General features: G+C 39.4%; 1 long non-coding RNA gene across 2 annotated transcripts in view; it reads right to left on the bottom strand.

The window, feature by feature from the left end:
* LOC121039351 (uncharacterized) overlaps positions 1–10,914 on the bottom strand; it is a 29,770-nt gene extending 18,856 nt beyond the window's left edge. For both annotated transcript variants that reach the window (XR_005794723.1, XR_005794724.1), the window contains exons 1-2: positions 10,800–10,914; positions 5,866–5,952 (exon numbers count right to left, since the gene is read on the bottom strand). This is a non-coding gene — a long non-coding RNA (uncharacterized LOC121039351). The remainder of the gene's footprint in view (positions 1–5,865; positions 5,953–10,799) is intronic.
* Positions 10,915–13,566: the final 2,652 nt, after the last annotated feature.

Consider the following 13,566-nt stretch of genomic DNA (forward strand, 5'->3'; position numbering starts at 1 on the left):
TAATAAAATAAAATAAAATAAAATAAAATAAAATATTAAAGCACATATAGATTAAAAGTAAGCAGATGGAGAAAAATGCATCATGCTAACACTAACATAAAAAAATGAAATTAGCTATATTAATTTCACACAGAGAAGACTGACAGGAAAGTTATCAGCGATAAATAGGGACACTATATAATGATAAAGGGGTCAATACTCCAAGAATGCATAAGTCCTTAACACATATGCACCTAACAACAGAGTGTCAAAATACATGAAGCAAAAACTGATAGAACTGCAAGGAGAAATGGATAAATCCCTTATTAGGTTTGGGACTTAAATACCCCATATCCAGCAGGCAGAAAATTAGTAAGAACATAGTTGAACTCAGCACCATCCATCAGTTGAATATAAATGGACATCTATAGACTACTTCATCCAACAATAGCAGAAAGTGCATTCTTCTCAAGTTCACATGGAACATTCACCAAAATAAGCTACATTCTGGGCCAAAAACAAACCTTAACAAATTTACAATAGAAATCATACAGTGTCTTCCCTCAGACCATAATGAAATTAAACTAGAAATCAATAACAGAAAGAGAACTGGAAAATCCCTAAATCCCTGGAGGTTAAGCAATGCATTTCTAAATAACACATAGGCCAAAAAAGAAACCTCAAGAGAAATTAAAGGATATTTTGAACTGAAAATTAAAGTACAATCTTTCAAAATTTGTGGGGGGCAGCAAACCAATGCTACAAGGAAATCTATAGCATTGAATGTACTTATTAGAAAACAAGAAACAGCTTTTTAAAAATGTTTTCAATAACAAGAAATAAAAAGAAGACAAGGGACATCTAATATCAATCATCTAAGCTTCCACCTTAGGAAACTAGGAAAAGAAGAGGAAATTAAATCCAAATTCAGGGAACCACAGTGCAAGAAGAATATGAACATCAGCAGAAAGAGCTGGAGGAAGTCTACAACTCCATCACTACCAAACTGTACCAGAATGCAGGTGTGAGGGGAGGAATGCTTGAGGGCTCGCCCCATGGTGGAGCTCCTCCATCTGGCATTGCTTCCTCTGGGCCTACCACTGAAGAGGTTGATTAAGCCAACATGAGCATAGGTTTAGCATTGCTATACACAGAACATCAAAGGACCCAAATCTGTAGTAAATTCCATGGAAGTTTTAAAGTTGAGCTGCTATAGTAAATAACTGGGCATTCTTGATACTTAAACATGGAATATGTGTATAGAGAAAGGAAATAACATTACACTTTATAAGTACTGTATGGTAAGTGGAAAATGCAATTTAAAATTGGCACTGGATAAAACAAACAAACAAAAAATCTACAATTCAACCACAAATTTTTACTGTATTCAGATGTAGTTGTCTTTTGTTTTAAGGATACAAGACAAAAATATGAAGGTGTGTTTCCCTGGGACCTGAATGGTGTTAATTATGAGAGCAGATGTTTGAGAGTACAAGCACCAATGACCAAATCACAGTGCTATCTACATGATTTAAAATATATATTTTTTGGGGGCTCCTGGGTGGCGCAGTCGGTTAAGCGTCCGACTTCAGCCAGGTCACGATCTCGCGGTCTGGGAGTTCGAGCCCCGCGTCAGGCTCTGGGCTGATGGCTCAGAGCCTGGAGCCTGTTTCCGATTCTGTGTCTCCCTCTCTCTCTGCCCCTCCCCCATTCATGCTCTGTCTCTCTCTGTCCCAAAAATAAATAAACGTTGAAAAAAAATAAAATAAAATAAAATAAAATATATATTTTTTTAACATTTTATTTATATTTGTGAGACAGAGAGAGAGAGAGAGAGAGAGAGAGACAGAGCATAAGCAGGGGAGGAGGAGAGAGAGAAGAAGACACAAAATCCAAAGCAGGCTCCAGGCTCTGAGCTGTCAGCACAGAGCCCGATGAGGGGCTCAAACCCACAAACCATGAGATCATGACCTGAGCTGAAGACAGACGCTTAACTGACTGAGCCACCCATGTTCCCTTACATGACCTTTAATAAATGCATTTTTGTATGTGTTTGTGATATGTGAGGTCTCTAAAGTGTGGGACCCGGGCAAGGACCCATCTTTTCCAAATACAGTAGATCTTATACTCATTTAACAACTGAGAAAACTGGACTTCAATGTATCGGTCAGCATAAAATGCTATTTGAAATAGAAACATCTATAGACAGTTCAAACAGAAATTTCATACACAAATTATGAGTTTGCAAAATGATAGGAAGGGCTAGGGCATGGAAATAGAAGACTACTTTCTCTTACAACAAGAAAGGGAAAACTAGAAGCAGATACAGTTGGGCCTTGTTTTGGGGAGAGTGGGTATAGATATGTAGATTTGATGCACAGAAGATGAAAAAGTCCCCAACCAATGGCTTCTTTTGGTCAATGGAAGGAGGAGGAGACAAGCTGAGGAGACAAGCAGAGTGAGGTAGGAGGTTTGAGGAGAGAGAAAAAGGTATGAAAAGCCATTATGGAAAGTGGGTAAAGGAGCACATTCCAGGAACCTGGTATGATTGCCAGACAGTGTTTCAGGTTCACCTGGGGCTGTTAATCATTAATTTATAGAAAATCTGTCTAATTACATGCTCTATTTTCACAACCTTTGCCAAGTTCCTTCTCTGGTTTTCAGTTCCACATTCTAAAATAGTGATGATAAAAAGCTTATCTAGTAATATCATTTTGTGGAACTTAGAACTTGTTTTCCACCCTAGATATGTCACATATACAGTCCCAGCCCAAGCCCATAGCCCATCAGAAAATACCTCATTCTCCCAAAGTTCCCCTTCACTACCTCTTGACATCCCTCTTCTAACCCAAATTCCCTCAGAGCTCCCAGCACTGAGGTCTAACCAGAGCTACCACAAGCCATGAGACCCAGGCCCACAGCAGAGCCAAAGGTAAGTCTCTCCTGCTGGCCCGCCCATAAAGGAAGTCATCCCAAAGTTGAAAGAAGAGGAAGTTTGAAGAAAGGGCCTGAGTCAGTGTCACATTAAAGGTTCTACCTCACAGAGGTGTGGATCGAGAGAGCTTGCTTCTTGACAGGAAGAAGGATAAGGAGGATGGGAGGAAAAAGGGAGTAGAACAGCACAGGTTAAGTAAAGAAATTATGGTCATTAAAAGGTCTGGAGTCCTTTTTATCAGGATTCTGAGGTGGGGAATGTCTTCCTAGGCATTTCCATTCCATTTAATGTGACCTCTTACATCAATGTTCTTTAACTAGAGTGTATATACACCTGAGGGTATAAAAAGACTCTTCAAAATACTTGGATAGGGGTAGTGGAAACAGGATGAATGTCCATACCCTCAAATCTCATATGTACTCTTTCTTAAAATTGATTGGAGACGTTTATTTCCCATCCTGTCTCTCACAACTGTCTTTATTTTAAAAAGAGGAGGGAGGGGCACCTAGGTGGCTCAGTCAGTTAAGTGACTGGCTTCAGGTCAGGTCATGACCTCCCGATTCACTCACGAGTTCAAGCCCTTCATCGGGCTCTGTGCTGACAGCTCAGAGCCTGGGTCTGCTTCAGATTCTGTGTCTACCTCTCTCTCCCCCCATCCCCCACTTGCTCTCTCTCTCTCTCTCTCTCTCAAAAGTAAATGAACATTTAAAATAACTGAAAAGAAATTAAAAAGAGGAGAGAAAGTCATAACCATTCCTTTCTCTCCCATTCCTTTTCCCTTTTCCTTTCTTGCTCTACCTTTCTCTTCCTGAACAATCCAGTCCTAAAGCATTCAGGAAAGGCAGAGCAAAGCTAATCTCTGTGCTAGCAGTGAGATGGGTGGGGTGTAGGAGAACTGAAGTGGCCCACTGTAAGGTGTCAGAGCCTGAGCAACGAAGGGATATCAACCCATGTGCCAGTCTAATGTTGGGAAGGAGAGAATCCATGGAGGAGAGCTCCTTGTTCAGTGTCAGAGCCAAAGCACAGTGAGGAATGGGGTATGACATCTCAGAGCCCAAACATGGGGAAGGAGGCATCCTTGTGGAGGAAAGGCCCGGCACAGAATATTGGAGAGAGTTAAAGAGGGCATTTATGTGGAACAAGGGGTAGAGACAGATGAGAAATTGGCTTTATACAGGGGGATTGATCAAAAATTAAATATATTAAAGATCAATAGCCAGGATTCTCCCTTTTAGAAAAGACAGGTACAAATATTCAAAGAGCAGGGGGTCTAAAATAAGCCCTGGGGTATTTTACTAGAATTGGCAGTTTTGCTGTGAACTTATGGTTTTTAATACATGTAGATAAATATAGAAATAAATACAGGCATAAACGTGTGTTCCCTAGTCTTGTCTACTGGGAGAACCTAGGAGCAGCAACAGTCCAACAGCAATAAACATACTTTGCACTTAGATCTTGATTCCTTGAGTAATTAGCTGGTTCCATTCCTGAGGAGGGAAAGTATGAGGTGAGTCTGGAATATCTCTTTGCGTTGGAAGGGAAATGCTCAAATAAAGATGGAGATCTGCCAAAAGGGCTCAGACGCCAGCCTGAAGGGGTTCCCACTGACTAAATAGAAAACAATTTGAGCATCAGATAAATAATGATCGTAACAGATTATAAACTATTGAATAAAACTGAAAAGTATGAGTCCAAACATATACTTAGATAAATGAATGAATTAAAAATTTGGTAAGAAACTATTTACATAGTTTTAAAGAATCTCCTAACAAAATATGTATTATATATAAAGTAGAAAAGAGTAACTTCATATAGTAAAGAAGCCTGGAAGTTACCACATCAGTCAAGTGATCAAAGTAAATATTATTAGTAATGGGTCAAATTAAAATCACACACCACTGAGATAGAATACATCAAGAAGAATACAGAATTATTTCTGAGATACTCCTGCCTAAAATACATAATCTGAATCTAACATGAGAAAATATCAACCAAACCCAAGATAATGTGTGTTAGAACTGCCTCTGCCATGGAGTGGGACCATAAAAGCCCATTTTAGGGGACACAGTGAGGGGAAAGAGAAAATTGACCTCCTGTGGACAATTGTTCTTCCTTTTCCTGATTCAGTACTAGGTTCCAGATAAAACATATTAGATTCTTCTGAGAAGTTTCTCTGAGTAGCAGTGATGTTGTTACATGGAACAGAGCACTTTTGTCCTGGGTCTGAGGCTTGGTTGGACACAGCTGGTATTTTCCCTCCATGCAAGTCTATTCACTAGACCTTTGGCTGAAGGAACAAGCCTACTGACTTAACATTCCAGTTGGAATTCCCTGGACTTAGTGACCTCCAGATGGAAGCAAGGATCTAGGCCAAGCTGGGAAGAGGAAGATAAAGATGTCAGGTTCTAAGCTCATTTTCCTGCACACATATTCCTGCCCTCCTCCTAAAGAGTTATTGCTATGGACTTGACGCCAATGTATGGATTAGGAAACTGGGGCTCTGACGAAGTCTTGGCAACAAAGGATAGGGATCTAGGGGCACCTGGATGGCTCAGTCAGTGGAGCGTCTGACTCGATTTTAGTTCAGGTCACGATCCCAGGGTGGTGGGATCGAACCCCACATCAGGCTTTGCACTGAGCATGGAGCCTGCTTAAAATTCTCTCTCTTTCTCTCTCTCTCTCATTCTCTGCCTCTCTCCCCTGCTCATGCTCTCTCACTCTCTAAAACAAACAAACAAACAAACAAACAAACAAACAAACAAAGGCTAGGGATCTAGACTCCCGGGCTACATAGGAGCCTAACACAGTCCAGCACAAATAGTCTCTACCCATTTCTAATATTCTCTACCATAAGTCTCTTTATTATTATTTAGCTCCACATACTCCTTCATGGCTTCCTTAGGCTGGTGCCTTCCACCTTTGTGGGAATACAGGGAGTAGGATCTGCTCACCTGCATGTTGGTAGTACTTTGGGCAAAAAGAAGCAGAGCAGATCTGCTTTACCACCAGGTTCATAGGGCTCTTGGATTTGGATGCTTCTGAAAAGAGAAAGAGAACAGAGATGGAATCTGGGAAGACTCAAGGTAAGTTTGGGCAGATAGAGGAGGCTTGACTACATATACATGGTTGGCTGTTTCTACCCTCCCAAAGCCCTGGGACAAGGTCTGAGAGGGGATAGCTACTGGATTCTGGGGGGTCTCTTTTCTGACCTGAACATAGAACAAGGAAGGAGTTGGAGACGTTGGAGGTGGGAAGGGTAGGCCTGGACATGGGTGAGATAAGCAAGGCATTCAGGGCACTCACTCTGAGATCATGAAAGTAATGGTGCGAGTGAGTGCCTCTTTAAATTTGTGCTCTAGTTGACTCACTTAGCTCACTGCAGACGAAAGGAGAAAGGCACATGAGAAAGTGTGACTACAGAATCAGAGTAACAGAGGTTTACCTCCCTTAGGCCAGAATCTCCCTTTGTCTGTGGGAGGGTAGGTTTCTATAGCAACCCTAATTGTGTTCTACCTTTGGATGGAAGATAGTTTACCCTTGCTGCTTATAATAAAATGGAAGAGGAAAGGAGAAATTGGAAAAATAAACTTTTAAACACAAAGGAACCAGTACTTGATGATTTGGAAAATTTCCTGGCTATCAAGATAGCATGCTCTAGAAACAAGACAAGGGATATGGCCAGAAAACCATTTCCTAGAGATGGTTAAAGATGCTTATGAATACATGAATATGCATGTTAAACAACCATCTCAGCAGAAGCAAGGAGGAGAGATGTGGTTATCCAGAAAGACTGTGGAGGACCCTCTGATGGGATGGTTTGGACTCCCCATGTATTTCACAGATACTTGTTTTGTTTTTGAGAATGTCATACCAGCAGAAACACTGGACTGAAAGGGACAGAGATGTGACAGAATGAAGAAATAATTATTCCTGTGGCAGAACCAAAAATGCAGAGTCCAGAAAGGGTAGGGCTGCCACCCCAGCATGCCCAGAGGACAGAGCACTGAGCCACAAAGGATTATTCTTAGGCATGGAATCCAGTGGAATTTCCTCTACTAAGTTTTGGTTTGCTTGGGATCTGTGACCCTTTTTGTCCTTCCAATTTCTCCTTGTTGGAATGCAACGTCTATTCCATCCTCTTCTATTTTTGAAGCAGGTAACTTGTTTTTTAGATTTTGTAAGTCCACAGGTGGAGAGGAATTTTCTCCCTAGATGGATCATGGTTGGAGTCTCACCCATACCTGATAGAAATGATTTAGAAGATGGAATTCAAGACTCTGAGTTAATTATAGTTAGACAAGATTTTAGATTTAGAGTTGATGCTGGAATAAGTTAAAAGTTTGGGTAACATTTAGACTGGGTGAATGTATTTTATATATGGGAAGGACATGTATTTGAGGGGGCAGTCGGAGGGCAGAATGATATGGATAGAACTCCATCCTCCAAAAAGATAGACTGAAGTCCTAATCCCCAGTACCTGCAAATGTGAATTTATTGGGAAATAGGGTCTTTACAGATGTCAATTAAGGCGAGGTCATACTGAATTAGGGAGAGTCCTAATCTAACAGGACTGGTGTCCTTATAGGGAGAGGAAAAGAGACACAGAGAAGAAAATGGCATTGAAGACCTGGAGAGAAAGAAGGAGAAAACAGCTATGTGAAGATAGAAGCAGACATTAAAGTTACACTACTCCAAGCCAAGAAATGTTTGAGGGGACCAGAAGCTAGGACAATCTGTGGTACATCCAGGCAATGGAATATTATTCAGCACTAAAAGAAATTAGCTATCATGTCATGAAAAGACATGGAGGAATTTTAAATGCATGTTACTAAATAAAAGAAGTCAATCTGAAAGGCTACAGACTGCATGGTTCCAGATATACAACATTCTCAAAAAGGCAAAATGATAGATGGTAAAAAGATCAGTGGTTGCCAGGGGTAGAGGAAAGGGAAGGATGAATAGGTGGGGCACAGAGCATTTTTAAAGGGGTGAAACTACTCCAAATAGTACCATAATGGTGGAGACATATCATTACACATTAGTTAAAAAGCACTGAATGAACATCACCAAGAATGAACACTAATATCAACTATGGACTTTGGCTGATAATGAGGTATAAATGTAGATTCATCAGTTATAACAAATGTACTGCTCTGGTGTAGGATGTTAACAGTAAGAAGGCTAGGGAGAGAGGGAGTATATGGGAATATCCTGTATTTTTTTAATGCTTATTTATTTATTTTGACATTTATTTATTTTGAGCATGTGAGTGGGGAAGTGCAGAGAGTGAGAATCCTAAGCAAGCTCCACACTGTCAGCACAGAGCCCAACAACGGGGCTCGATCCCACAAACCGTGAGATCATGACCTGAGCCAAAATCAAGAGTCAGATGCTTACCTGACTGAGCCATTCAGGCGCCCCTGTATTTTTTTTTAATAAGCAAAGGATTTAAATAAACATTTCTCCAAAGAACATATGCAAATGGCCAATAATCATATAAAAAATTCTAAACATCATTAACCATTAAGGAAATACAAATCGAAACTAAAATGAAATACTACTTCACACTCACAAAATGGCTATAATCCAAAAGACAGAAAATAAGTATTTTTGGTGGTGATGTCGAAGTCCTGATATATAGCTGGTGGGAATGTTAAAAAGTGCAGCTACTTTGGAAAACAGTGTGTCAATTCCTCAAATTATTAACCTTAGAGTTACCATACATTCCAAAAAATCCAGCAGCTTTTTGGGTCACTTGGCAAACAGGCTGGAGTAGCACACCCAAATGAGAAATAGGCAGTCTCCAAAATCAAAAAAGATCTATGAGGCATTGTGGCTCTATTTTTGTTATAGGAGTGGCCAGATGAAGCACTTAATCCTTCTTAGAAGGAATAGGCCAACATGCCCCACATCACTGGACTCCTAGAAATTTCACTAAGGTAGAAGGCCTCTGAATTTTTGTTGGATTAATTTCCCACTCTCTGACACACAAATATCTGACCAGTAAGTCTAGAGTCATCACTACTTGGTTCACTAGCAGCATAATGTCATCTCAATATAATGGACTCAGTGTGATATACTGCGGAAGGGAAAGATGATCAGAGTCCTTGCAAACTAAATTATGATATAGAGCTGGAGAGTTGATATACCCCTGAGGTAGGATAGTGAAGGTGTTGAAAGAAAACTGCTTCTTATTGTCTTAATTTGGAGATTAAGTATGGTTAAGAGATACATATGGGTGCCAAGATGACAAGGGGTGGCTGGTTATAATATCATGTGTCAATTGAACTAAGTTATAGTACCCAGTTGCATGCTGAAAGTCCAGATGTTGCTGTGAAGGCATTTTTAAGATATGTTTAAAATTTAAATCAGCAGACTTTGATTAAAGCAGCTTACCCTCTTTAATGTAGGTGGGCCTCATCCAATCAACTGAAGTTCCTAAGAGAAAACACTAAAGTCTCTTTCAAGGAACCCTGCCTACAGATTGCCTTTGAACTCAAGACTGCAACATTAGCTCCTGCAGAAATTTTCAGCTTGCAGCTCATCCCAGCAAACTTCATCCCTCACAACTATGTGAGCCAATTTATTAAAATACACACACACACACACACACACACACACACACACACAGAAAGAAGAGAGAGAGAGAGAGAGAGAGAGAGAGAGAGAGAGAGAGAGAGAGAGAGAGAAACCTTCTATTCATTCTGTTTATCTGGAGAAACCTTACTAATACAAGGCTAAGGCATGCGGGGTTTCTTTTTAAAGTAATGAAAAGATTCAAAATTGATATGATTATATTTACTCTGTGAATATACTAAAAACCATTTAATTACACACTTTAAATGGATGAATTCTATGGTATGTGAATTATATCTCAATAAATCTGTTAAAAATATCTATAACCACAAAATGTTTTAAGCATATTAGCTAAAAATGTAAAGGCAACATCCAAGGAGAAGTGGCTGTAAGAGTTGATGAACTTTTGATGAACTCTTGATGTTACTTGATGAACAGAACTTAGAGGTGGAAATTTCTCAACCATTATCTCTTCAAATATTTCTTCTTGCCTAATTTCTTTCTGTCTCTCTTTTCCTTCTTAGACTCTAGTTACAAATATGTTAGACTTGTTTTTTATTGCCCCATATCTCCAGATGCTCTCTTTTGTTTTTGTCCCCTCTGTTTAATTTGTGTTTCACTGTTGGTTTCTATTGATTTATGTTCAGGTTAAGGATTTTATACTCCAGTGATTCCAGTGTACTATGAGTTAAATGTTTTATAAATCATTAAAGGGATTGAAGGAATGGCAGTCAAGGAGCCAGCACTACACGTTAAAGTCACATCACCACCAGGTTTCAAGGTCAGGAAATTATTTCTGCTACTGCAAGTTCAGAAAACTAGGAAACCACTGCAGTTGACACAACTGCCCAATATTCACAAAGCTGCTGGCTTAGAATGTGGATGGAATCTGGCCACTGCAAAAACTCTTGACAGCTGATGTCCATACATCAGCTGCCATCACCCCAATAAAAATGACTTCTACCTCCTTCCATCTTCCAAATCTAACACAAATGTACCTCATTGGAGGAACCTAAATTGCACTTGGAATTCTAGTAACAAGTGAGTCTTGGAAATGACGTTTTACCTTTTCAAAATCTGTAATACAGGGAGAAATTGAGAACACAGAAGAGGTAGAAACAACTACTAAGTGACAATAGATAATATATAGTACATTCCACCCCTTTGCTGACATAATACATAAGTTTCTATCATACGTAAACTTCCAATCAACAAAGTAGAAAATATAATAATATAGTAATAATATAATATAATATAATATAATATAATATAATATAATTACCCCTCATTTAAATGAAAATGCACTTACCCTCTGCCAAAAAGAGGGGCTTAACACCTAAAGCCCTATTACTCTCAGTTTTTTTCTATTGGTGATGTTCTTTTCTCTTCCAGCTCAGCCACAATCCCATCTTGATATCCTATAATCCAATGAACCAAATTATAAAGTTAAGCACCAACAACACACCTTATACAAAATAGGTATGGTAAGGGAAAGGAAGAGTGGAATAAAGGAAAAAGGTTAATAAATACAAATATATACATGACAAAGCAAGAAAATATGCATAACTACCACAATTCTCATTTCTCTAAGGTTCACAACCTTGTCCAGATCTTCATTTTTAAAGGGTCTGAAGCTTTAGCAGTCCTACCTTTATTTGGTCACTGTAGTGCACCTGGAGAATCCCCTGGTTTCTAAACACAGTTCTCTTTGCCCCATTGTGCAAACCCTGTTTTCTCTTGGAAATTAGAATCAATCACATCAGCCACTGCAGTCACATTTTTCTTTGTATGTTAGATCAGTGACACGAGGAGCCCAACATTCCCAGGTGACAGTTTCAACTGCTAATTTGATGGAACTATTGCATGTCTCCTCATGAAAACATTCTTTCTTTGTACATTAAGCCCTCTAAAATCAGCAGTGACCAAATATTTAAAGATGGAAAGAAAAAAATTTGCAATTGTGGGGGCAGTAAAAGGAGAAATTCCCACTTTAACTCCTAAATTTCTAGCTCTGTGCATTCTAGCTATGAGATAAACAGCATTGTATATTGGTTGTTAGATTAGCACATGTTTCACACTGTAGAATAGCATCCACCTCCAAAAGTGTGGTTTCCCAGCTGGTGGAGCAGGACCATTCTACTGTCCTATAAAGCCAGCTGCTTATGGATAGTAGAAAACATGATTGCACAAGGAAAACAGTGAATACCATGAGCTAGAACCCATCGTTTCTTCCTTCTGCTGTCAATAATTATTTCCTTGAATAAAAGCAATGAAATGTGAGAGCTGTGAGGGTGAATAAGGCATTCTAAAAGTCTATAGATGATGGAGCTGGCAAAGCATCTGAGGAGGAAAGTTAATACATACCCAGAATGACTATTCTAGTGAGAAAATTTGTTCTGTCAGTAATTGAAAGGACATTGAAATCAACTTGTTACCAGGTGGCTGGTTGGTACTCTCAGGGTATAGCATTCATCTTTGATGTTGGCAAGTTGGGCTTCCAACTGTGATGATAGTTCAGTCATGGAGAGGGAGAGTCCCATGTTGTGAAACCCATGCACAACTTTGAGCAAGCATCAGAATTGCTGAATAAAAAGACAGATTGACTTCTACAAACCTTGGCTTTTCTGCTCCTCAAGCACATTTCTGGGGGCACCTGGGTGGCTCCATCAGTTAAGCGTCTCTTGATATTGGCTCAGATTTTGATCTCACGGTTGTGAGACTGAGCCCCACATTGGGATCCATTCAGAGATTCTCTCTTTTTCTCTCCCTCTGCCTCTCTCCTCCTTTCATGCTCTCTCTCTCTAAAATAAAAATAAAATTTTTTAAAGTACATTTCTTTGTGTATATAAACCCGAATTTCTTCATCCATTCACAGTTGATGGACATGGGGGGATTTTTTTAAGTCTATTATGGTTATGGGGGGGAGGGAGGGGAAAGTGGTGATGGGTATTGAGGAGGGCACCTTTTGGGATGAGCACTGGGTGTTGTATGGAAACCAATTTGACAATAAATTTCATATTTAAAAAATGAAAATAAATAAAAACATGCAAAAGTTCCTATAAAAAAAAAAAAAAGTATATTTCTTGCTAGAAATACGTGGAACCGTATATAGACCAGGCTAGAATTTTCTTCCTTTGTCAACGGATTACAGAGAATTCCCCATGAGGCCATGGGCTTAGGGAAAGTTTGCAAAACAACAGTAGATGGATGAAAGTCTGAATTATACACCTTATGTGTCCCATCAAGTCCTGCTCTCTATCTAAGTCACTTTTAATTGGTGGAATGTTTTTTCCAGTTTGCTTAGGGCAGTCTCAGTTTTAGCACTGAAAATCTCAAATCCTAGGAACTTTCTCAGTGCAGGTAAACTGGGAAAGCAAGTCACCTTGGTTACTGCACACACCCAACATCATGGCTTGGATTAAATGACATCCAGTTTATAATATGCATCTCCAGCAGCATGTTCTCTTAGAGTCCCATGATCAGGTATTAAGTTTCTACCCACCCACCGAGGCCTAATAGCATTTCAGAAGTTTTCCCAAAAGGAAAGAGTAATTTTCTAGAGAAAATATAGCTTTGCTCCAAAATCCTAAAGGCCTACATTGTAAGTTCCTTCAGGAGCTTGCCAGAGCCTCTGTAGTATCCAAATATATATGTATATTATGTACAAAAAGTACAGGAAGCTCTAATATATCTGTTCCCCCTTCCCCTACACAATTTCTCCAATTTTTAATATGTTGCATTTGTGTGGTACATTTGTCACAACTGATGAACCAATATTTATACAAAAGTTCAAAGTTTACATTATACAGTTCTGCGAGATTCACTGCAGATCTGGACAGATGCATAATCCTACAGTCTGCCATCAGAATATCATACAGAATAGTTTCACTCTCCTAAAATGTCCTGTGCTCCATCCATTCATCTTTATTCCCTTCCCCTGGACCACTGGCAACCACTGATCTTTTTTACTGTTTTCATGTTTTACCTTTTCCAGAATGTCATATACTTTGAATTATGCAGTATGCAGCTTTTTTCAGACTGGCTTCTTTCACTTAGCAATATACATTTAAGGTTCC

This window comes from Herpailurus yagouaroundi, unplaced genomic scaffold, assembly GCF_014898765.1.
Source record: "Herpailurus yagouaroundi ecotype Mexico unplaced genomic scaffold, PumYag 180, whole genome shotgun sequence".
NCBI classification, from domain to species: Eukaryota; Metazoa; Chordata; class Mammalia; order Carnivora; family Felidae; genus Herpailurus; species Herpailurus yagouaroundi.